The sequence below is a fragment of the Ochlerotatus camptorhynchus genome, unplaced genomic scaffold (assembly GCF_037179485.1).
Source record: "Ochlerotatus camptorhynchus isolate MF236.1 unplaced genomic scaffold, CSIRO-AGI_Acam_v1.1 ptg000222l, whole genome shotgun sequence".
Classification (NCBI taxonomy): domain Eukaryota; kingdom Metazoa; phylum Arthropoda; class Insecta; order Diptera; family Culicidae; genus Ochlerotatus; species Ochlerotatus camptorhynchus.
Genome location: NW_027040712.1, coordinates 2,399,341 through 2,423,338, shown reverse-complemented (window position 1 = coordinate 2,423,338; position 23,998 = coordinate 2,399,341).

Below are 23,998 nucleotides of genomic sequence, written 5' to 3'. Positions count from 1 at the left end.
TGTTTGGTGGAATTTGAATAGTGGTAGCTTGCCGAGTCCGGCCAGAATAGGCAATTCACCTCATGCTGCTCCAGAAAAGACATTAGTCTCTTCCGTATGCACTCCTCCTGGTAAATTGGCTTGTTCATCGTCCCAGAAGTAAAGAAAGTTTCGCTTTTCAGCCCACAACTGCAGATTGCTTGCCAAACAAGGAACTTTTTGGGGAATTTCGACTTCTTTTTGATTTTACACTTTTCCGGGGCACTCTTACGGTCAACCGAGTATAAAACTCTTGCCCAGGAATTTGATCGAAAATTGCGAATGGACCGAGATTTCCGTTTAGAGCGTGCATAATCGAATCGTGACGTGCTTGCTCCGGGTAAGCCATGATGTAAACAAACCTCGGGTTACATTTGAAAAGGGCCTATCTTTGATGATCGATTTTCTTCATCGACTTACCACGGCAACATAAACGAATTTCTCGCTAAGCTCACAGCACAGTTCGACAGAAGATGATGTTAGCTTGCACCTGTAACAACACACATAATGGGAAATTCATTTGCAGTCGGGTTATTTATGAAAGAGCAAGTCGATTAAGAGAATCGATCAATAATGATAGGCCCTTTTCTCGTGTTGCACGAGAAATAAACTTATCCTAACAGCCAATGTCTACTGTGATTTTATCAACTCCCCGGCAAGGTGACAGATAATCTTAGTTTCACGTACCCACTTGCAAATAGTAGATGTCGCCACACAACGTAAACAAAGGGACTGCCCTTCACCGCCGCAATGGTATTTCTCTATGGGAAGGCAACTTTTTGTTTCACCATGTGTGGATGTCAAGCAACAAGCAAGAATGCCATGTGAAAAGAGCGAGTTATGATTTTCGTGGTGAAATGAAATAAATCCAAACAAATTGGAACAGATTGATGGAAGTTTTTCTTATATAATCAAATAGAAATAAAAACACATTGTTTAATTCTATTATATTTTGCTCTTGAATATTATCAGTCTTGAGAATAATGTTTCTGAGCATACTTGTGCGGTGAAGACTTGCAATAAAAAGCCGTATTATTAAAAACAGTTTACTTCCCCATCTTTCTATTGAGGGGTGAAAAAAAAATACAAAATTGATTCTTATTCGCGGTGAGTAGCAGGTTTGCTGTGTGAACACTAACATTTCGTATATTCATTCAAACATGAAGAAATAAATAAAATAAATTAAAATAAGCGTCTCTCAACAAAAGATATTCATAATGAGCTTCTAAAACGAATAAATTTCAGTGATTGTCTTTTGTTACACCCGTCCGTTTAATTAACATTGTTCCCCACCAACTTGAAGTTTCAAAAAACAGATGAGGCTATCTGTTTTTATGTTCAGTATTTTATTTACTTTATTTACATATCTGCATTCGCCCTATTCAGATAACACTTCTGAAATTTGTGAGTTTGACAGAACCACCAGCACCAAATTTTCGGAGTACACTGGAATTGTACTGGACTTGTCAAGTTGCCCCCGGGTTGGATTCTATACACTCTTAGTTGGATTAAGAGAAATTGAATTTGAACCTAAATCTAGTATCCGATGGTAGCACAATGTGCATATGCATTTCAATTTTAATAATACTCTCCAACACAAGGGGTGTTCAATTTTGCACATTCCAAGCCGTGCCGAGTACTTAATCTGTGCCGAAATCTAGGTTAGGCACGTGCTGAAGTGTGGTAATCAAGGTATCAATCTCAGTACCGCATGAGTTTGGCAACCTTGCACTCATGACTTTTGTGATTGTTTGTTTACATTTTCAAGTTATGAACGTAAAAAAGTGGCGAACATAAATTCCAAGAATTCAACGAGCCCGTTGCCGGTCATCTACTTCAAAGAAGTGACACTCGAAGTTCACCCCCTCCGCGAGAAGCAGAAGGGTTAGGTACTAAAATCGTCTAACTGACCATCCCTTTTTTCAAAGAAGGAGTGAAACTACTTCGTCCGTTTTTTAGAACTTTTGAACACCCTAATAAATAAACATGAGAACCAGAAAACCGCTATGATTTGTCCTTTACGGTAACAAATTATCTAGCGTTGGTCTTCTTATTTCTCATTGTTTTCAACTTATTACTTTTAATCTGTTTATCCAAAGACGATGTTAAATATGAGACGTGCGAAGACTGAAGCCAAAAGTTCCAACCGAACCGTCAAACGCGGTTCCAATCGAGCAATGTAAATAAACACGAGCGCTTCACGAAGAAAAGCGTGGGAAGTATTGAGATTAGAGTTGAATTTAATTGTTGAGGTTGGTTGTCTTTATTAAGGAGATTTTCAGCCAGACGCTAGTTAACTGTTGAGATTTAAATAATTATAATTAAGTTTGCGTATGATAAGTGAAATTGGACAGGGAATATTATTTTTATTCATCAGCTGGATTCTTGTTATATTCTCACCAAATATTTGCTCCAGCACAACGAAATACATCTACATAGTCTCTATTATAAAAATCGGTGTAATTTTTTTCAAGATAGTAAAATTTGCGAAAGACTTCAAAAGAGAGATTTCACTCATACATGATAGGAAGCAACAATTGCAGATTGAATAATTTTGTTCAACACTCTGTAGAATATACCCTCTAAAGTGGTATATTTGGTTTCACTCCAAGTTGTCGAAAATTGAGTCTTCAACTACTTCCATTGAACAGCAAAACTACCGATACGGTTTAAAAAGTATTCATTTTACCGTAATGCTGTAATGACAGTCGCTCAAATTAAAAGTTACTTGAAGTTAACACAAAATTGCGGGTTGCCAAATCTTGCAGAAAAATAAATTAGTTGGCTGTGCAAACAGATTTACTTTTATTCTCTCCGCACGTCTCTTATATAACATCGTCTAAGTGTTTATCCACATTTTCCTTTGAATAATTTCCAACAGTATCCCAATTTCGGTCCAGGACTAATTGCAGTCGTTTGATGACTACCTCCCTCTTGTATCTGTTTATCGTTCCTTCATATTTTTTTTATCATTGCTTGGTCATCCCGGAATCGCATATTAATCTCCCTGAAACTGCTTCCGGTTCCGATTGCGTTCAATAATATTACTATTCAGATTGGTTCCATTACCTTCACAATTCTTAATATTGCTTTTGCCGTCGGTGAATCGAACAACTGCCGAAGACCGTATAGAGACTGCGAACCTGTAATACGGGATCGACTGACTTCAGGCTGGTGTCACAGTCAATAGAATCTCCGAGATCGTTCAGCCCATAGAATGAGCTGTACGTCTAACTGATTTATGAACCATCAATCGCACCGAGTGGTTCTGCGGGAGAAACTGCTGCGGTTACTGATACATCTGCAGAATGGTAGGATCGTTCGGCACAGGTCTGTTGTTGACACCGTACATTAGCGCTGCAATTCTCCTTACCCATACAACTAACTTCCGGTTCGGATTCTATGGCCATCGAGTTAATACGTATTCTGGCCTATTTTGTGTGACGTGGTGATTGACTGATTCGTTTGAAATTCCCTAAAACTATGGACATCTCTCGAAAGCCGTGTGGAATTTCTGTAGAGGTTCATATCTCAGAAGGCATAAAGACACGAAGAGTCTCGACATTTATACAATTTCGCTGGAAAATCGACAAAAAGTAAATATAGCGCTGAAAACAAAAAATACATTTCTCCCTTACTTTTAAGTAACAAAAAAGTAAACCTTAGCAACGATTGGAAAAATGTCAACACAAAACAGTGATGCTAATTGATATTATATTTTGTGTCATACTTGACATCGTGTGCTAAACAAGGAGTCACGATGTGTTTCGGCACAGTGTGCAGATTTGATTATCCCTTGCTCCATCAGTTTTATTCGTGGAATCGTGTTGACACTTTGGATAGTCAGAAGATCGACCAAACAGTGCACAGTAGTCCAGAAGCCGTATTTAGGTGAAATAAATTATTGGTGCTTAAATCATTAGTTTTTGGTATATAGTGTCTTCGGAAAAGTGTTTTCATTTATATTGTCCAATATTTTTTTGTGCAAGACATTAGGATGGTCCATACAGTTGATGAGTTCTAAATATAATTTTTTTAGTTATTCGAAATAGTTATTTGAAACATCTTTGATGAAGGAAGCAATTTTCTATGTTACTTAGGGTGACCCTTAAAATATAGGCTTTCCAACAATAAAGTTTAATAAATTAATTTCACGTAGATAAATGTTCTAGACTCTTTTATAAACTTTCATGGCACGCATATTTGCCCAAGCGATTAAGGTTCTATATTATTTTGTTGATATGTTTTAACCGATTTTCACATATTTTCCTTTGATTTGTTTTCAGTCGATCTTGTATTCCGTACTGAGTACCAATGCTACCGACGCCAGGACGGCCAGGCCATATCTGGACCCTACATATCGACCCATCAACTAATGCACCGGGGACCAACGGCTTTACTTCCCTTCCGAAGAAAGGCGTGATAAGAGATGTTACGCCTCAGAAAATCTCGACGACGCCGACTGGGATTGAACCCAGGCCCTTTGGAGTGAGAGGCAGTCAAGGTTTTTTGAAATTAAATAATGTTCACTGAACTTATATTAAGCTTTCTAGACTTGTACAAAGATTCCATTTCAGCGCAGAATTGCTTTCAATATTCTGTTGAGACTTTCAACTGTGGACTTTCCATAAATTACTACTGAAAATCTACGACGTTTCTAGAATATTTATCGAGTTCTCTGAATTTCTATAATGTTTCTTGAACTTATACGATGTATCTGAAGTTTTACGAAGTTCCCTAAAGTTATATAAAAACCCCTGATCTACCAAACAGTTCCTTGAATTTTCCAGAGGCGACCCAGGTCAGGGCTGAAAGTGTCCTTAATAATCATATAAAAACCCTTGAATTTTTTGTAACGTCAGTAGGTTCTACCGTATGCGTGATAATGTTTGCACTCAATGGTCAAAATTTAAAAAAAATCTCAAAAATTTCGTTTTCGAGTTTTTTTTTTTATTTATTTAAAGCGGGGATGTTTCTCAGAGTCTTAAACTATGTTAATCATCGATCGAGTTCCCACTTGCTGCAATTACAGCCTCCACACGGCAGGTTCTAATAATGTAGTCTGGATCCATTTCTCTCCATGTACGGGTCAATGTTTGTCTGAGGCTTGCTGTACTCGGGTGGCGTTTAGAACAGGCCTTGGCCTTCATGACGCGCCATATTGAGTAATCTAGCGGATTAAGATCGGGGCTGGATGGTGGCCACATATCCTTCGATCTTACGGTCTTACGATCTTCCGTGCCGTAAAGTCACTGATCCCGTGTTCCTTTGCCATATTCCTTATTGAACGCACTGGATTCACCCGAATCTTCCTTTTGATAGCAGCGATAACCCTCGGAACCCGAGCTGACCTCGGACGACCTGTGGCCACCTTCGCGGATAGATGTCCTTTCTTTTCTCGGTCTAAAACCCTTTTGACGGTCCACCGGGACACTCCCACGGCGATTGAAATGTCTTTTTGCGACATTTGCGCGTGGGAAAAATCACGAATACGCTGCCACTTCGCCATAGTGCAACTGTCAAACTAAGTAAATCAATTTCTTTTATACTACTACTGTATGAGCTATAGGTTACGTGCATGCAAAGATAACCAAGGCATTATATGCACAGGTGAAACGGGAACTTTATTTGTACGATGGTGTAAACATTATCACGCATACGGTACATATTTTTTACGTGTTTAACTTTGTACATCAGCATATAGACAACGGAGTCAAGACACTTTTTTTATCCGATATCCCTAACAATTTCATCTTATTCTCATTTGTATCAAGTCATTTTTCTGAAACATTTTTTTTAAATTAAATCTTTTATTTTTCACAATTCTGTCTTATAATCTATTCATCCAGATAGTATTTGGCCTAGTGACCTTAATCTCTGTTTCTCAATAAATTCTATGAGTTTTAAGTTAAGTTAAGTTTTCTTTATTAGGGAGGCTTTCAACATGAGGCTGGTTCGCCTGCGTAAGGCTTTCAAATCATACGGTGTATCGTGCATAAAAGGTGATAGGAATTAATTTTTCCATGTATCTCCAAAGATCAATGATTTGTTTTGAATACATTTAGTGGCTAATAGAGTTGAATTCACACTTTCAGCTATAAAAAATACTTTCTGTAGTTTTGCTTTTATTTTTCCCATCAATAACTTCCGAAAATTTACAGTTGGCAACGTTTTTAAGAATGGTACGCATTTCGTTTTTTTTTTTTTTATTAAATGTTAACAACCGGATTTTTTTTCAGATTTGCCCGGGAAAACCCTGTTCCCTGAACTATCACAGAAATTCCTTGTACCTCTATAAAACATCCACGTTATTAAGAGAAAATCCATAAAAAACGTTATTATGAAGAAATCGCGTAAATCGCCGCGTTATTTAAAAAAGCCACGTACAATAATAAACCACATAAAAAAGGGTGACTAATGGTCGAAAGACAAAACGTTTAATGACAAAAGGTCGAATGACAAAAGGTCTAATGACAAAAGGTCGAATGACAAAAGGTCGAATGACAAAAGGTCGAATGACAAATGGTCAAATGACAAAAGGTCGAATGATAAAAGGTCAATGACAAAAGGTCGAAGGTCCATTGTTCGAATGTACAAATCGTCGATTGATGCGAAGGAGGACAACAGGTCAAATGATTAAAAAAGGGTCAAAAGGTCCTAGTGAAGGTCCCAAACAAGGGGGATCTGACTGTGTTGGACAATTGGGGAGAAATCATGTTACTGTGTATTATTCTCAAAGTACTGTGCAAAGTTATCCTGAATCGGATACAGGAGAAGATCGACGCGACTCTCCGGCGGCAGCAGGCAGGATGCCGTGCCAGAAGATCTTGTGTGAACCATATTATCAATATTATTATTATGGAGCAGGTCAATGAATTCCAAGAGTTCCTTTATTTGGTATTCTTTGACTACGAAATAGCTTTCGACCGACTCAATTTCGAGAATCTGTGGGGTGCCCTGAGACGCAACGGTGTCCCGAATAAAATCGTCAACCTCATCGAAGCGCAGTATCAAGCTTTCAAGTGCAGAGTTCTGCATAACGGAGCCTCGTCTGACCCCCTAGCGTATCAGCATGGAGCATCTCAACGACTTCGATATGGCTGATGATGTTTCTCTACTAGCACAACGGCGTTCTGATATGCAGAGAACGCTGAATTACCTAGCCGAACGTTCCTCTGCGGCGGGTCTCACCATCAACGTCAACAAGACCAAATTGATGGATGTCAACACGGGCAACCCTTCCAACTTTACACTTAATGGTAGCGGGGCAAGCAGTGGAGAAGGTCAAAAGTTTCCAATATGCCAAATAGCGTCAGACGCTGGGACCAAAAGCGACATAGGTACACGAATTACGAAGGCTTTTGCGAATTTACGAAACGGATGGAGATCAAACCAGATAAGTCAACGCACCAAAATCCGCATTTTCAACTCAAACGGGAAATCTGTGTTGTTATACGCCAGCGAGACGTGGTGTGTATCAGCGGAGAACACTCAGAAGCTGCAGGTCGTCATCAACCGATGCCTGCGGTATATAATTCGTGCCTGGTGGCCTCCATACTGGATCTCGAATGCCGAGCTCCATCGTCGATGTCATCAGAAGCCGATAGCCACAGAAATTTGAGAGTAAAAGTGGAGGTGGGTCGGCCATACACTTCGACGGGGCGGAAACGAAATCTGCAAGCAAGCGCTGGATTGGAATCCGGCAGGACATCACAGCAGAGGCAGACCCAGGGGCTCATGGCGGTGGAGCCTCAACAAGGAAATAAAGCAAGTCGATAGGAATCTGGCCTGGGCCCAGGTCAAGGCAAATGCGAGCAGCCGCCCAGGGTGGAAGTTACAAAAATTGCTATAACTCGCTATAATTGCTACAGCGCGTTACAAAAATTGCTATAACTCGGCTCCCAATACTGGTGATAAAAATGTTGAAACGGTTCTGTATGGGAAAAAAGTCAAGGAACAATTCTAAAAAAAAAAAGAAAACTTGTATCGCGCGGAGAACACCAAAAAATTCATCGCTTTATTTTAAATTTGACCTTTTGTCCCTCTAAGTTCAATTCGATATTTTGTCATTTTGTTACATTGCATTATTCATGTTTTCCTTCTTTTTGCCACTGCTCGTTCTGTCGTCTTTCTTGTTTTTCGCATTTCAAGCTTATTGCTTATCGCATATTAGCCTAAGGAGTGAGTCGATATTTATTGCGACACTTTAGATTGATTGGTAAATCGGCTACAGTTATCGAAATGAAATAAAACTGTTACAGTAGTTCAGTTTATGTATTCATTTCAGCTTACATACGTTGGTTAAATTTTAGGATGAGTTTGCGTAAAATGCTCAAAATTTGCGATTGTACAGTCGTTGCCAGGCTTTAGCGATCGTTAGTCGTAATGGTTTATTGTGATGAAAGGAGCTCGGTGACTTAGCAGCGACGAGATTTTGCTTACTGAGCATAATATGGTGGATTAAATCCTATTTTCTGTATCACTCCTAATCAGAGTTCTATGAATCATTGGGGTGTTTTTTAAGGAGCATTTTTCAATTGTTTATGGATCATTTTTGATTACCCACAGTTAGACATTAGGGTAATAATTAGGAGCTTGTAATGTCAACAAACGAATTAATTTGTATTGTTGAAACAGAAGAATTTCCTAGAACAGACTGGAAAACGAATCCGCCACCTTTGGCAGGTAATATCGTGCCCTAACATATTAGGCTACCTGTGGATACCTCATCGAGAAGTCCTTACAGATAAATCTTTGATGTCTGTATCTGTATTCAGACGTACAGATACAGACAACAAATATTTCCATCACGACTGTGACAATAAGTCAAGAGCAAATTTTCATTACGTCGAATGTAACAAAGGTAAACAAAGTCGAGCTATCAGTGTCAATCGATGCTCCTGCTATTACACTATATACTGTCCGAATATGGGATCACATCCCATTTTTAAATTCATTTACCAGTCGAATTGCTTTTTGACGTAATCACCTTCCGATCAAAATAGTTTTCGATGATACTTAAGTCACCCGATTTCTATGGAGATGCCGTTTGCCTTAAGTAACAGTAACATGATTTCGGTGGTCCTAAAATGATGAATTGGCTGCATATAAGGAGACGTAATTGATAATTCTCCCGAATATCCTGGTAAATACACTTTGACTTAAGTAACAATAGGGGCCACCAAACGACGTATAATAACTTTTGACTCAAAAACGAGTATTTCTTAGCATGATAGCTAGCGATTTGCCTTTGTATGATTTAAACCCGGCTAAATATGTTAAACATTGCTATCACTATGAGATTATATGTGTTTAATTGGAAATAGGAATAACTTTTCGGTCATCAAAACAGAACTTTATTTTTCTCGGATCGGTGCGAATGTTACTTACGACATAATGAAAATATGCTCTTGAAGTCATCTGAACATTCCGCTGAAGATACCTGGACATGATCTGCATGACCCCACGACAGTGCACGTCGTGTCCTAAGTGGCGGATTAATCATTTTTCATGTACTTCGGGTTTTCCTTCGGGTTAGTTTGGGTGCTTACATTTAAAAATCGGTTAGTTTTAGAATATTCTATCGGGTGAAAATTGAATAAACTTGATCTGAAATTTTTGAATTTTTTTGCCGTTTCTATACATTTTATGAAGACGCAATACACTTTATAATTTAGGCATAAGTTAGATTTTCTACATTCATATGTATCTTAGAATAGTTATTTTACATTTCCTTTTTTATTTTTGTTTTCATTTACGTCACACACGAAACTTGACGTCTATTCTCAACTTTATGGTTTGAGCACTTGCACAGTTGTACCATTTTTGCATTCGTAGAGTTAGACAAAGATAGTGATACTCTATGACAAGGGAAGTCTTCTAACTAAATAGCCGCGATTTTACTGTAGACAAGCATAAAAAATACATGTATTTTATTTTTGATTGTTTATTATATCGAATATTTGATTTCATTTAAATGATGAAAATTATTTAAACAAAGTTTAATTCAATTCATAATTGTAAGGAAAGCTTAATTCCTAGATTGGTGTCAAATGTGGCTACTATTGTATGCGATGACTGCCTTAAGCAGATTTCGTTGATAGCTGTTGTGGCTTTCAGGAACTTTATAATTCATCCATGTTTTGGCGAAATCGCAGTGAATTGCTTCGATTGTCTGTTCTGAATATCTTCCGATTGACGATACCCATCAATAAGTTCCATGCCAAAACATTTTTCAATAATCGAGCCAAGATTTTGCATCGTAAGGGCATATTATTTTAGACCAGCATAGAGTAAAACTCCTTTTTCGGTTAGTAAAGCACGACAATGTCTTCCAGCAAAACCAAATTGCCCATGATTCTGCAATGCCTGGATAGTTTTTAGCTATGTTGTCGTAGGCACTGTTCATTAGACCCAAAAACAAGTGCAATGATGGCGGTGGACATACATCCAATAATTTCGTGCAGTCATTACCGGAAAATAAAGGTTTGTTTACACAATTGACGAAGTCTCTAGCTTCCTTCTCCTTTCCACCTGATGCTATCCAACGTTCTGCAAATTGCTTTATCAAACCAAGCGTTTGTGGTTCACCTGTGGCAGTAGCTAGCCCATTACACTAGCTAGTATGTTGATTACTTTTATATCACCTGAAAAAAATAATTATTTATCAGTATCATATAACAAATTTGGCAATGATGTTACATTTAATCTTATAAACGCTCACCTGCGACAAAACATTCGGCCGAAGTCAAATTTAGATGTCCCCAAAATTTAGATAGGTTTCCATAATTTTCTTGAATACCAGGAGCAAAAGCAAGGATCAGGGCTTGACGAACCCCTGAGTCCTTGAATCCTTGTTTGCATTGCTGCCTCTGCTTATCTTCAACACACAATACTATCTTAATTGACCCTTGTCCTCCATCAATTCCTATCTTCAGAAAACAATCATCCACATTTCTTCTAGCCTTAATGTATTGGATAAGACCTTCAACGCTGTTACACATAACAACGGGACGATTTTCGACAAGGTAAGATTTCCCTTTGGTGGATGATACATCTATAGTCGTTACATTGAAGAAATCTTCAAGCTCACTCATTCGGTTCTGAAGAGCAGATTTCAACACAGGTAGATGAAAGTAGATTAATCCATCTCTCCACAAAGTACATTGCGTCTCCATGCAAAACCTGCTATAAAAATGGTAAAAAATCCAAAATTTTAAATCAAGATTTTTCAAATTTTCCCCGATAGAATATTTTGAAACCAATCGATTATTAAATTTAAGCACCCAAACTTACTTTTGGTGAAGAAAAATCCGAGGTACATGAAAGTTGATTAATCCGCCACTTCGGACACGGCGTACGGTGGTTAATTAAACATGACTACAGATAGGCTCTAATTCCGGACTTTAATTAAAAATTGATGTTCAAAGCCTATCAAAATCTTTCAGAATTCAAAAAGTCACCTTTTAATAAAAAAAAAAAAGAATCGTCCGAATTAACGAAAAGTCTGCTTTTCGATGCATTACGGCACCTTATCATGCATTGAGTACTTACATCATCATGAAAATAAATTATATCAATACCCATCAGATGATACAGCTGAGTCAAGTTCTGTTCCCAAGAAGGTCTGGTACTGACTAATTTCCAAACATTTCCTCTTATCACTATCAGTATCAGTATTCAAATGGCGCGAAACCCGGCTCCACACTTGCTCCACTACCTAGAAGTTGAATGAAACGAAGCAAAAAAAAAAGAAACACTCGCTGCAAATTATGACAGCCTCATTAAAATAGCTTTGGTACGCAGATGCACTGAATCGCGGTTGAATACCACCCCACCGTTCGGTCACAGCCGGATCGTTTGGATCAGGCGCAACAGTCCCCCCATCGGGGACTAGTAGGTACCCAGTGCTCACTCGCTCGTACCATCGCCGTCGCTTGGGGCAACGATGCACAAATCCACACTATGGCAACGTGGCGAACCCGCTCCACATGGCTTGCTTCAATCGTGTTGAATTGCGACAAGGCGTACATTCGCGCCTGGCCGCTCTAAGGTAGCATAGTAGCAAAGAGCAGTTCCAAGTGAGCGAGGGACCCCACCGCTGTACTGAGAATGCATCAAAACCGTCCACTAAGTAGTAGTGACGACCGACCGACGACGACGACGACGACGACGATGTAGATGCCCCAACCACATGACGCACGATTGCGAAAGATTTAAAAAGACCTCGACAAGTGGAATTTAAGAGGTCTCGCTACTAGGCTGCCAGGAAGCCCGAGAGATTGCAAATTTGTTTGCAAATTATGGTGGCAAAGCGGTTGTGAGTGGCGAGTGAGTATGAAATTCGAACTGCATCGCTTGCTACGTGACGTAGATGTCGATGGTTTAAGCACAGTGCGGGCCATGCAGTTTATATATTTTATTTTATTTATTTTTTTGCAGCAACTGAAAATTTTCTCTTGTGAACAAGCAGAGCAATATTAACAATAAATATGGCACAAATGTATGGCACGAAACTAATTGCATGGTGTGTACAGGGTTTCAAGGAATGCTGTAAAAGTGTATAAGGGACATGAGTTTACAAACGGCGTGGGTCGCAACTGCAGCTATGGCTCAAGGGGTACGCTATGTCTGAAGGCAATTTCTTTGCAACTTTCATGTACCTCAGTTTTTCCTTCACAGAAAGTTAGTATGGATCCCAACTAGCAAATCTGTGAAGGTTTTAAAATATCTTATCTTGGGTTTTTTGAATAAAAGAGTTTTGAAGTTTACAGTTTTTTTCTTTTGCTACGTATTATTCGTCAGCGAATTAAATTGCTTTAAATTTGTTAAATTGTGTGCTGAAATTGAAACCAAGTGTTCATAAAGTTATCATTTAGTGATATCAAGCTGAACATTGCATTAGGTCCTGAGTAACATTGCTCGATTCTCTTAATCAAATTTCTCTATCGTTAATAACTTGAGCGCAGAACCGTTTCTTGATCTGTTTGTCATATTATATGCTAGATAAAAGCTTCTTTTATCGATCTGTGTGCTGAAAATACATGGAAATGTCTTTACATGGCTGTGGGGATGCAAAAAGAAAGTCGACGAAGAGAATCTATCAATGTTACTTACGACGTAATGCAATGTTCAGCTTGATTTATCGTGTTTTGCAGTTGACCTTGAATTTAACGTCCAAAATATACGACGCAGCTTCAGTTCAACTGTTCGGTGTCGGTTTTCATTGCCTCCCGGGAACCCGGTTCTGCGAGTTCGGATGCTACATTTTCGACGCGTAGATCTATTGAGAGATCGGTCCGGTTGGTGAATTAGCCCGGCAACGTGTTGATAATGTGTCCGAGTTTTGGTGGTGGCCGACGTTGCCGTGAATCAGCAAGTTTTCCGCTTACAAAAGCGCTCGGCTGCTGGTCTCTTGCCGGTGTCGAAGATTGCGAGCAATATGAAAGATGCCTCGCTGGATAAGCCCAAGACTGGACGGGTGGTAGCTGGTGGCCGCTAAAGGAAACTGGGGAAAGCACTAAACGCGAACCTCCTCCCAGATGATCATGGCAATGCAAGACAATTTTTGTTCGTTGAATGAAGTATTACGACAAAGGTGCATCACAAAATGAGATGCAAAGAAGGGCGTAGCCAGGTTTTGAGCTAGGGAAGGGCGAAAAAAATTACTATGGAAAATTTGACCACCGAAAGCCTTTGTGTTGCTGAGTTTAGGGGGGCAGTTGCCCTCCCCTGCTCCCCTCTGGCTACGCCTATGGATGCAAAACTTAGAAAAAATCAAAACTACGGAACCCATGGATTGGAGGATCAAATTAACATGGTGAGATCAGTCCAAATACATTCTACAATTTAAAAAACCATAAACTAAATACGTGCCAGGTTTGAAAAGAATATTTTCGAACCTGGAAGCGTGTATGTAATACCAACATCCATTTGATAACGGTGATGCATACATGCGGGGCTAATTCTAAGTGAAAGTAACCTCGGAATGGGCGTGACTCTCCAGACATTCTGAAATGAGTTGCTGGATCTGCAATAGAGTTTTCACCTTCTTACTCCTTCTTGCACAGTTCGAAAAAGTAGGGTAAATTTCTGTTCAATATCGTTCGAAAACACCCAGTGCTTGCAGGTCCTCCTCGGGCATCGTCCACGTCTCGTGCCCTTAGAGAACTACCGGTCTTATCAGCGTCTTGTACATGGTACATTTAGTACGGAGGTGAAGTTTACCCGACCTCAGGGTTTTGTGGACTCCGTAGTAAGCACGACTTCCGGCAATAACACGCCGACGAATTTCACTGCTGCAGTTGTTATCCGACGTCACCAATGATCCGAGGTACACACATTCATCCACCACCTCGAACTCATCCACGTCGATTGTCACGCTTCTGCTTATGCGAGCCCTATCACGCTCGGTTCCTCCAGCTAACAGATGCTTTGTCTTCGACGAATTCACCATTAATCCAAGCTTCTCTGCTTCACGTTTCAGCCTGGTGTACTGCTCCGCCACGGCCTGAAACGTTCCACGTCGTCAATTTCCACGTCGTCAGCGAAGCAGATGCACTGGCTGGACTTATTGAAGATCGTGCCCCGCATGTTATAGCCCGCACGTTTCATAACACCTTCTAGCGCAACGTTGAACAGGAGGCAGGAAAGACCATCGCCTTGTCGAAGTCCGTTGCGAGTTTCAAACGAGTCCGATAACGCACCCGATATCTTCACGTAGGTAGCACTGTACACCATCCATCGTAGCCCTGATCAGTCTGGTCAGCTTCCCGGGAAAACCGTTCTCGTCCATAATCTTCCATTGCTCTTCATGGTCAATAGTATCATAAGCGGCCTTGAAATCGACGAATAGGTGGTGCGTAGGGACTTGATATTCACGACGCGTTTGGAGGATCTGCCGTAACGTAAAGATTTGGTCCGTTGCCGAGCACCCGTCCACAAAACCGGCTTGATAACTTCCCACAAATCTGCCTGCTAGCGGCGATAAACGGCGAAAAATGATCTGGGAAAGCACTTTGTAGGCCGCGATAAGAATAGTGATCGCTCGATAGTTCTCACATTCTAGTTTGTCGCCTTTTTATATACTGGGCATATTACTCTTTCCATTCCTCCGGTAGCTGTTCTGTATCCCAGATCCTGACTATCAGTCGATGTAGACAAGTGGCCAACTTATCCAGGCCCATTTTGATAAGTTCCGCTCCGATACCATCTTTCCCAGCTGCTTTGTTGTTCTTAAGCTGTTGGATTGCATCCTAAGCTTCACTTATCGTAGGAGTTGTTACTTGTACTTCGTGCGCCGCACCGATGAAGCCGTTCCTCCTGCTATCTTGGCTCTCTACCTCTGTGCCATTAAGATGTTCATCATAGTACTGCTTCCACCTTTCGATCACCTCACGTTCGTCCGTTAAGATACCCCTGACACATTTCTGATCGCGGCACAAAGCCTTAGCAGGATGCGTTGAGTTTCTTGTAGAACTTGCGTGTTTCTTGAGAACGATACAGCTGCTCCATTTCTTCGCACTCCAGCTCTTCTAGGCAGCGCTTCTTATCCCGGAAAAGATGGGTTTGCTGTCTTCTGTTTATATCGCTCCACATTATGACGGGTTCCTTGCTGCAGCATTGCCGCCCGCACTACGTTATTCTCGTCCAAAACCGTCTGACACTCTTCGTCGAACCAATCGTTCCGTCGATTCCGCTCCACGAACCCAACGGCGCCTTCAGCAGCGCTGTTAATGGCTGCTTTCACGTTGCTCCAGCAGTCCTCAAGAGGGGCTTCGGTGAGCTCGCCCTCATCCGGCAACGCTGCGTCGAGGCATTGCACGTACTCAGTTGCGACTTCGGGCAGCTTCAGTCGCTCCAGATTGTACCGTGGCGGGCGTCGGTACTGAATGTTGTTGGCAACGGAAACCATTAGAAGGTAGTGGTCCGAATCAATATTTGCGCAGCGATAAGTCCTGACGTCGGTAATGTCCGAGAAGTGCCTTTCATCGATCAAAACGTGGTCGATTTGCGATTCTGTCTGTTGCAGAGATCTCCAAGTGTACCGATATGGTAGGCTATGCTGGAAGTAGGTACTACGCATGGCCATGTTCTTAGAGACGGCGAAATCGATTAATCTAAGGCCGTTGGCGTGAGGCATGAAGTAGTTCGCCTCCTCGTGGTGTGCCCTGGAAACGTTAATTATCGAACCCAAGGGAGAGATATTGTGGCTAAACGAACTACAGAAGAGTAAGGACGCTGGAGCACCAGCCAGCTCGTCCAAGGAGGTCGATAAGCCTTGCACAAACCCTCGTTGTGCAAAGGCAGGAGTGACACCGGGTTCTTAGAGTGTAGACGACTCTGACCAAGTCACAGCACACGCAGCTGGTACTCAGTCACGTCTGTCCTATCCCGCCGTGGACAGCTGGCTTGCTACCACGTCTGCTCTAGAACTCAGGCGAACAATTAACGGAGAACGATAAGATGAAGGCCCTGCATAGCTGCTCACTGTGCAGTATCGAGCGTCACGTCAACGGGGAGGGCAAGGGCCAAGAGCACAGGGTAAGGTTTAGTGGGTCAGGAGCGCTACTTATCCCATCCCAAGGCCTTTGGCGTTCGTTAGCTGGTGAGCGCTGAACTTTCCTATAACCGGTCTGAATTCCTCCTCCTGGCCGACTTGAGCGTTAAGATCTCCGATGACGATTTCGACGTCATGGCTTGGGAAGCTGTCGTATTCCCGTTTCAGCTGCGCGTAAAAAGCGTCTTTATCGTCATCGTCAGTTGCTAAGTGAGGGCTGTGCACGTTATGCTGACATTGAAGAAACGTCCTTTGATCCCCAACTTGCACATTCTGCTATCGATTGGCCACCACCCAATCACGCACTTCTGCATTTTGCGCATCACGATGAAAGCTGTACCCAGCTTATGTGTATTACCGCAGCTCTGATAGATGGTATAACCATCCCTGTTCGTATGTCCGCCGATCCCTTCCAGCAAACCTCCTGCAGCGCTACGATGTCGAACTTGCGGACCCTCAATAAATCGGAAAGAATGCGGGTGCTTCTCAAGAAATTGAGAGACTTGCAGTTCCATGTTCCGAGTTTCCAATCGTTGGTCCGTTTCCGTTGCTTGGGTCTATGCCGATTGTTCCGGCCCGTATTTACATTGCTTGCTTCCTGTACTATTATTTTTTTACGGCTGGCTTGTAGGGCCTGCACCAACCTCCATTGTCTCGCCGGGGGACCATCGAGCACAGCACTGTTTAGAGTCCCACGCTGGCACCAGGACGTTGATCAGCCGCTCCTAACATGGAGGACAGACGTCGTATTGAGCCGCACCTCCATGGTGAACAGACGCTCGAAGAAGAGTCCCTCCCTTCCCTGTCAGCATACGACCAAGGTCCCATCGGGGTTGGTTACCCGATCTTCCCTATGGTTACTCGTACCCCGGCCGGCACCACGGGGAGGTAGGGATAGGAGTTACTGGACAAGAGGCTATCAATGGTACGCATTTTCCAGCCACCATCACGTTTACCAACCACTTTTACCAAAAGACGCTTCTGTGTTACTTGAAAAGTTTCACATGTAAAACAAACAAATTCAAGAAATAGGAATTGGTAAGCGTGATTACCTCTCACCCCAGCAGGCCTGGGTTCAATCCCAGTCGACGCCGCCGGGATGTTCTGAGGCATAACATCTCTGATCACGCCTTCCTTCGGATGGGAAGTAAAGCCGTTGGTCACCGGTTCATAAGTTGATGGGTCAATAGGTAGGGTCCAGGTGTGGGAGCTGCCTTCCTGGCACGTCGGTAGCATTGGTGCTCAGCACGGAAAACAAGATCGACGGAAAAAAAACAAACCAAAGGAAAAAAGAAAAAAAAAGAAATAGGATTAACTACCCCATTTCCGGCCTATTAAGCACAACCCACGCTTAGTCTTTCTTAATCTAGCGCAGTTTAATACCAAACGGAATGTTGTTAAAGGGTGATACGGTCAAAATCTGGTCAATATCAACTTGACGTATTTCTTTCAATTTTGCATTTAAAAAACCTGAACACACCTCATTTTGAAGGTGTGTGTGTGTAGAATGTTGCTCTTATTTTGATTTTGGAATTCACTCTTCAGTTGTCAAAATGCCGTCCAAGCAAGAAGAGCAGCGTATCAAAATTTTGCTCGCGTATCGCGAAAATCCGAGCTACTCGCACGCAAAGTTGGCAAAATCGCTAAAAGTTGCCAAATCAACCGTTACAAATGTAATTAAAGTGTTTGGGGAACGTTTGTCGACAGCCAGGAAGTCTGGATCGGGGGGAAATCGAAAACCGGAAGCCGCTGAGACGACAAAGAGAGTTGCCGGTAGTTTCAAGGGAAACCCTAACCTCTCTCTCCGAGATGCCGCAAATAAGCTGGGTGTATCGTCTACAACCGTGCATCGAGCCAAAAAACGAGCCGGACTATCGACTTACAAGAAGGTAGTGACTCCAAATCGCGATGATAAACAAAATACGACGGCCAAAGCGCGATCCCGGAGGCTGTACACGACGATGCTGACGAAGTTTGACTGCGTGGTAATGGACGACGAAACCTACGTCAAAGCCGACTACAAGCAGCTTCCGGGACAGGAGTTTTATACGGCAAAAGGAAGGGGAAAGGTAGCAGATGTTTTCAAGCACATGAAACTGTCAAAGTTCGCAAAGAAATATCTGGTTTGGCAAGCCATCTGTACCTGTGGCTTGAAAAGCAGCATTTTCATAGCTTCCGGGACTGTCAATCAAGAAATTTACGTGAAAGTGTATGTGAATAAACGTCTGCTGTCTTTCCTGAAGAAACACGGTTGTTCCGTACTGTTTTGGCCGGATTTGGCATCTTGCCATTACGGTAAAAAGGCCATGGAGTGGTACGCCGCCAACAACGTGCAGGTGGTTCCCAAGGACAAGAACTCTCCCAACACGCCAGAGCTCCGCCCAATTGAGAAATACTGGGCTATTGTCAAGCGGAACCTAAAGAAGACCAAAAAAACTGCTAAGGGCGAGCAGCAGTTCAAGGCAAACTGGCTTTCTGCGGCGAAGAAGGTGGACAATGTGGCTGTACAAAATCTGATGGCAGGGGTCAAGCGTAAGGCCCGGCAATTCGGATTTGGAAAAGCGGAAGCCTAACTGAATATTTTTCCTGAATTTTATACTAATTGAACTTGAAAAAGAAATTTAATTTGATTTTTTAAATAAACGATTTCACCGATTTACACGCGTTTTCCCTTGACCAAATTTTGACCGTATCACCCTTTATTACTGATGGCTACCAAATTTATTTAACCTTTCCGTACGTACCGTAAGATTTGATAAAGAGAAACCAATCGTTGAGATATTGTCAAAAGTCTAACACTGCTTTTTGACGCCATACTCTGCCAAACGCATTGAAACGCCATTGAAACGCCAATGAATTCACTTCGGCCTATCGAATGAAGGTTTTGTTTTGGGAATAATTGGGTTCTTTAAGGGTATTGAGGTAAATACATATTCGTAATCTGCATTAAAAATGGAACCCAAACCCAAAACTTTATCAATTAGGGTACACTGGAACTATTTTAAATAAGTACAATTACATTTGCAAAAATCACCTTATTAGCGCCCCTCGGTGTCACTTTGCATGGGAGTGAGCTGTCAGTGTGTTAGTTTAGTGTCAAACAGTGAAGTTGTTATTTTGCTTTAAATCTTAATTTAAAAATCGAAATGAAAGTGTGTGGGTTTGAAAAAAATATCGCTGTGCTAAGAAAACGAAGCTCTTTCGGAGGATGTATAAAAAACAATACATTTTTCAAAATTAAAGAACCCAATTGGTGCAAACCTTCATAACACGCGTTCTCATTGAGCTTTTTAACTAAAATATCGTACCAAACGCATAATTGACATGTTAACTCTGAAATCATGGATTTCTTTCTTTCTGCTCGATAGGCCCAAAATGGGCGATTAGGCCGAAGTAGTTCTCTACCTTATAGATCATTTAAGCTAAAAAAATAATTTCAGTGATTTGTACTAAAATCATCGATTCCATGCAATAATTTCACAAGTCTTTTTTTTTTAATTTATGAGATTTTGACTTTGAAATTACACGCCTTACTGTTAATATCCATTCCGTTTTGTATGTAGATGGTTGCAACAATTATCTCAATAGTAATATAAGTAACAATTTGTCTTGATTACAAATCCTAGCAAGATTGCCCCGTTGACAGCATTAGTGCCTAATCCACAAATTAAAAAAAAAATAGTGTTAAAATTATAGAACTTTAACAATTCAAAGCATCAAGCCTAAAAACTAATGCACCGATTAAAGCGGCGCTACGTCAAGTTTCCGTTCGAGTCCCTAGGCACAGACCCTTCTACTTTTTGGAGAGAAAAAAAATCACGGTGTTATACCGATTTTCTTAACTACTAAAGCCATCCACCGATAATTTGTAGGAGATCTAACCATCTAGTGTTTATTGGCCTCCATGCGTCGAAAAGTTTCATGACGTAGAATCTTAGCCCAACCACACTATTTATAAACTGCAATGATATCAACTCTTGTTCAGAAGATATTCCGTAGTTTATATTGATAATAGAAGAACTGCAGTAACTGTTGGAACAAGTCATTACTAAAAGCGATCAATTTAATGACTAATTAAAATAATATTTCTATTAGTATTTAGTACATGTACACCGGTCGTTTCTGAACAAAATTTGAATTTAAGTTTACCTACGAACACTAGCGTGCACAGGGATCTTGTTAAGGAGGGGCAATTTTTTTTTCTATGGTGCATTTAATCTGGAGATGGGGAGTACTTCAAAGTGCGTGGTGGATGGTGCTGTCCATGCACCACTGTTTCCCTAAATACTGTTCAATTTAGCTAATTTTATTAATTTTTTGCTCCGGTGGTGATTCATCTTCTGCAATGCAAACTGCTTTCAGACAGCCAATAGAATTGGCAATTTAATCCCATCGACGATGTCGATAATGACCGGTTCGTCAAATGGTTGCAATAATAACCGAAATGATACATTTGCTACAATGTTGTTGCCTTGGTGGTTGGATTCAGCTGAAGTCACATCAGATGGTGGTGATAGCACCGACAAACTGACATAAATGACCAATAAGAATTACATTCTCCTTTCGCATGCACACTGCGTCGACAAGTACAAGGTTAAAACAGTGCGCATAGCAGTGAACAGACAGTATATTGCTCTTGATCAATCCAATCTTAGTCTGCAAGTAGTAGACGAAATACGCGTATCTGTCAAAAAATAAGCAATTATAACGGAATTAAAAGAAAATAAACCAACACACTCAAAGCTCTTCATAAAAATATATTGCTGTTTTTGTCCTTGCACTTGGTTTGTACTCCAGCAGTACTGCCAGCCATTGTGCTGGCACTGTCAAAACATACTGCCATCTAGAAACACTGGAATAAGAGACCAGCGGAGACACTGTTATAATTCCAATCTAACTGTCAAAAGCGGTTCCAATATACAATGTTTACAAATGGTTTGCTTCAATTAGGGAGGAGTATTAAAATCGTTTAACAATCACTCATGAACTCGCTTGTCGGTGCATTTGCGAAGTCACTCGCAAGTAGTTACAAATGCTAGTGATGCCAGGATTGGTTTGATGTTTATCTTGTTGCCAAATTCATGTTTTTTTTTTCTCCGCTGGTCTCTTATTCCAGTGTTTCTACTGCCATCAACTGCTCCCAAGAAATCTGCATCGCTGTCAGGACCTCAGAAATGGTATTGAAGATGGTCATCGCGTCTGTTTTCAACACCCGTCTCACACCCACGAATGTATCCGTCTGCCGATCATTATTAATATACCTGATGAAAATCACCAACTGCTCGTGGTGGCCACAATCGCTCGTCTCATCTGTAATGATTTGCCACTGGTTTTCCTCGCAAGGTTTTCGCAATGTTCCGCAACATTACATTGTGTAACGACGTAATCATGTCATTTTTAATACGGTTACTTGTGTACACTGGCATTTTTTGACACCAACCATCTACACGCCAAGTGTTTTCCAGCACAGGATCGTAGTTAGCCACCAACTGGGAGGCACATTTTCCCAGAATGTTCCCAAAGTATGCGCACAATATCGATGAAACGTTCCATTATATAGTGATTTTGTAGCCGCTTTACCTTCTACCCCCGTATAGACTATGGCTTATATTATGTTATATAGGCTGTCTAGTAATGAGCACTCATACATCTAGTTTTCACTGGAAATCCTATATGTGAGTGCTCATTGCAAGACATAGTATATTACATGATTTTCTCGGTATTCTTTTCGAAATTATCTTCGAACTATCTGCAGGATGCTCTAGAAATTATCCGCAGAATTTTCTTTGAATTCTCCCCAGAAATATTTTGGAACTGTCCTAAAAATTTAATATCCTTGAGGTTCTTTTCGGAATATTTTTGGACTTTTTTTTTTGTCAGAACACCTTGGAACTGAAATTCCCCTAATGTTTCAGAAGAATTTCCTCAGTATTTTCCAAAAATTCTTTCCAGGATGAGCTTGAAATTACCCTAGGAATTTTCTTGAAATTTTCCTCAACATCCCTTTGTAATTTCATTCAAAATTTGATTCTCTCGGTATTCTGTTCAAAATTATCATGGAACTATCTGCAGGATTCACTAGAAATTATTTGCAGAATTTTCATGAAATCATCCCCAGAAATCTTTTCTTTTGAAAATGTCCTCAGAATTCAATACTTTTTAGGTTCTTCTCGGAAATTTTCAATAAAGCTAGCCCCTCCATTCACCAGAACTGTGCAATTTTTGCATTAGGAATTTTCAATTCAGCTTGCCCCTCCATGCAGCAGATTGTTGCAAATCTTACACCAGAAACTTTCAATACAAACTTGCCGTCAGGTAATTTTAAACCAGAAAATTTCAATGGACCAGAACCACGCAAATTTTTCACCGTTAATGTTCAATAAAAATTGCTTCTCCTATCATCAGAATGGGGCAGGTTTTCCACTAAATAAAGATTGCCCCTATTTTCAGATTTTTCAATCTACAGTAAAACAGCTTCCCTCCAATCATCAGAATGGTGCAAATGTTACACCAGAAATTATAATTGAAATTTGTTTCTCTATTCAGCTAAAGGATGCAAAATTAAGACCAAAAATTTTCGGAAAAGCTTGCCCATCCTTGCACCAGAACGGTGCAGATTTTCCACCAGAAATTTTCAATGAAGCTTAATTTTAAATAAAGTTTGTGCCTTCATTAACCATACCAGTGCAAGTTTCCCACCAGAAATATTTTAATTTATCAGAGCAATGCAAATTTTGCACCAAAAATTTCAATAAAGCATACTCCTGCATTCACCAGAACGGTGCACCAAAACTTGTCAGAGAAGTTTGTTTCACCATGCACCTTTGTGGTGCAATTTTCAGGCTTTGCCTCTTCATGCACAAAAATGGTGCAAATTTCCCACCATACATTTTCAATGAAGCTTGCATTCATCAGAAAGATGCAAATTATGCACCAGAAAAATGATTAAACCTTGCTTCTACATTCACCACAGTGTTGCGAACTTTCCACCAGAAATTTTCAGTTAAATTTAAACCTCCAAATTTTTAGCGTGATTCAATTTTTACACCAGAGTTATTCATTTTGATTAATCCCTCCATGCACCACCTTGATGACATTTTTTCACCAGAAATATTCAATAAAAAGCTTCTTCTTCGATTTACCACCACGAAGGTGAATTTTTTCAACCTTAAATTTACTCTCTTCTTTTAACCCTAAATGAACCACCTTGAAAAAAAAAAATTACACCAGAAATTTTTTGACCAAAAAATTTCATGGAAGTTTGTCCCTTCATGCACCTTTGTGGTGCAATTTTCAGGCACCATCTCAAAGGAATTGACGCAACAAAAGGTTTCCAGTGCCGTTATATTATGGAATGATATTATTTTATCTTAAAATCAAGTTATCAAGAAAGTTATTTTACATCATAATTTTGTAAACGAG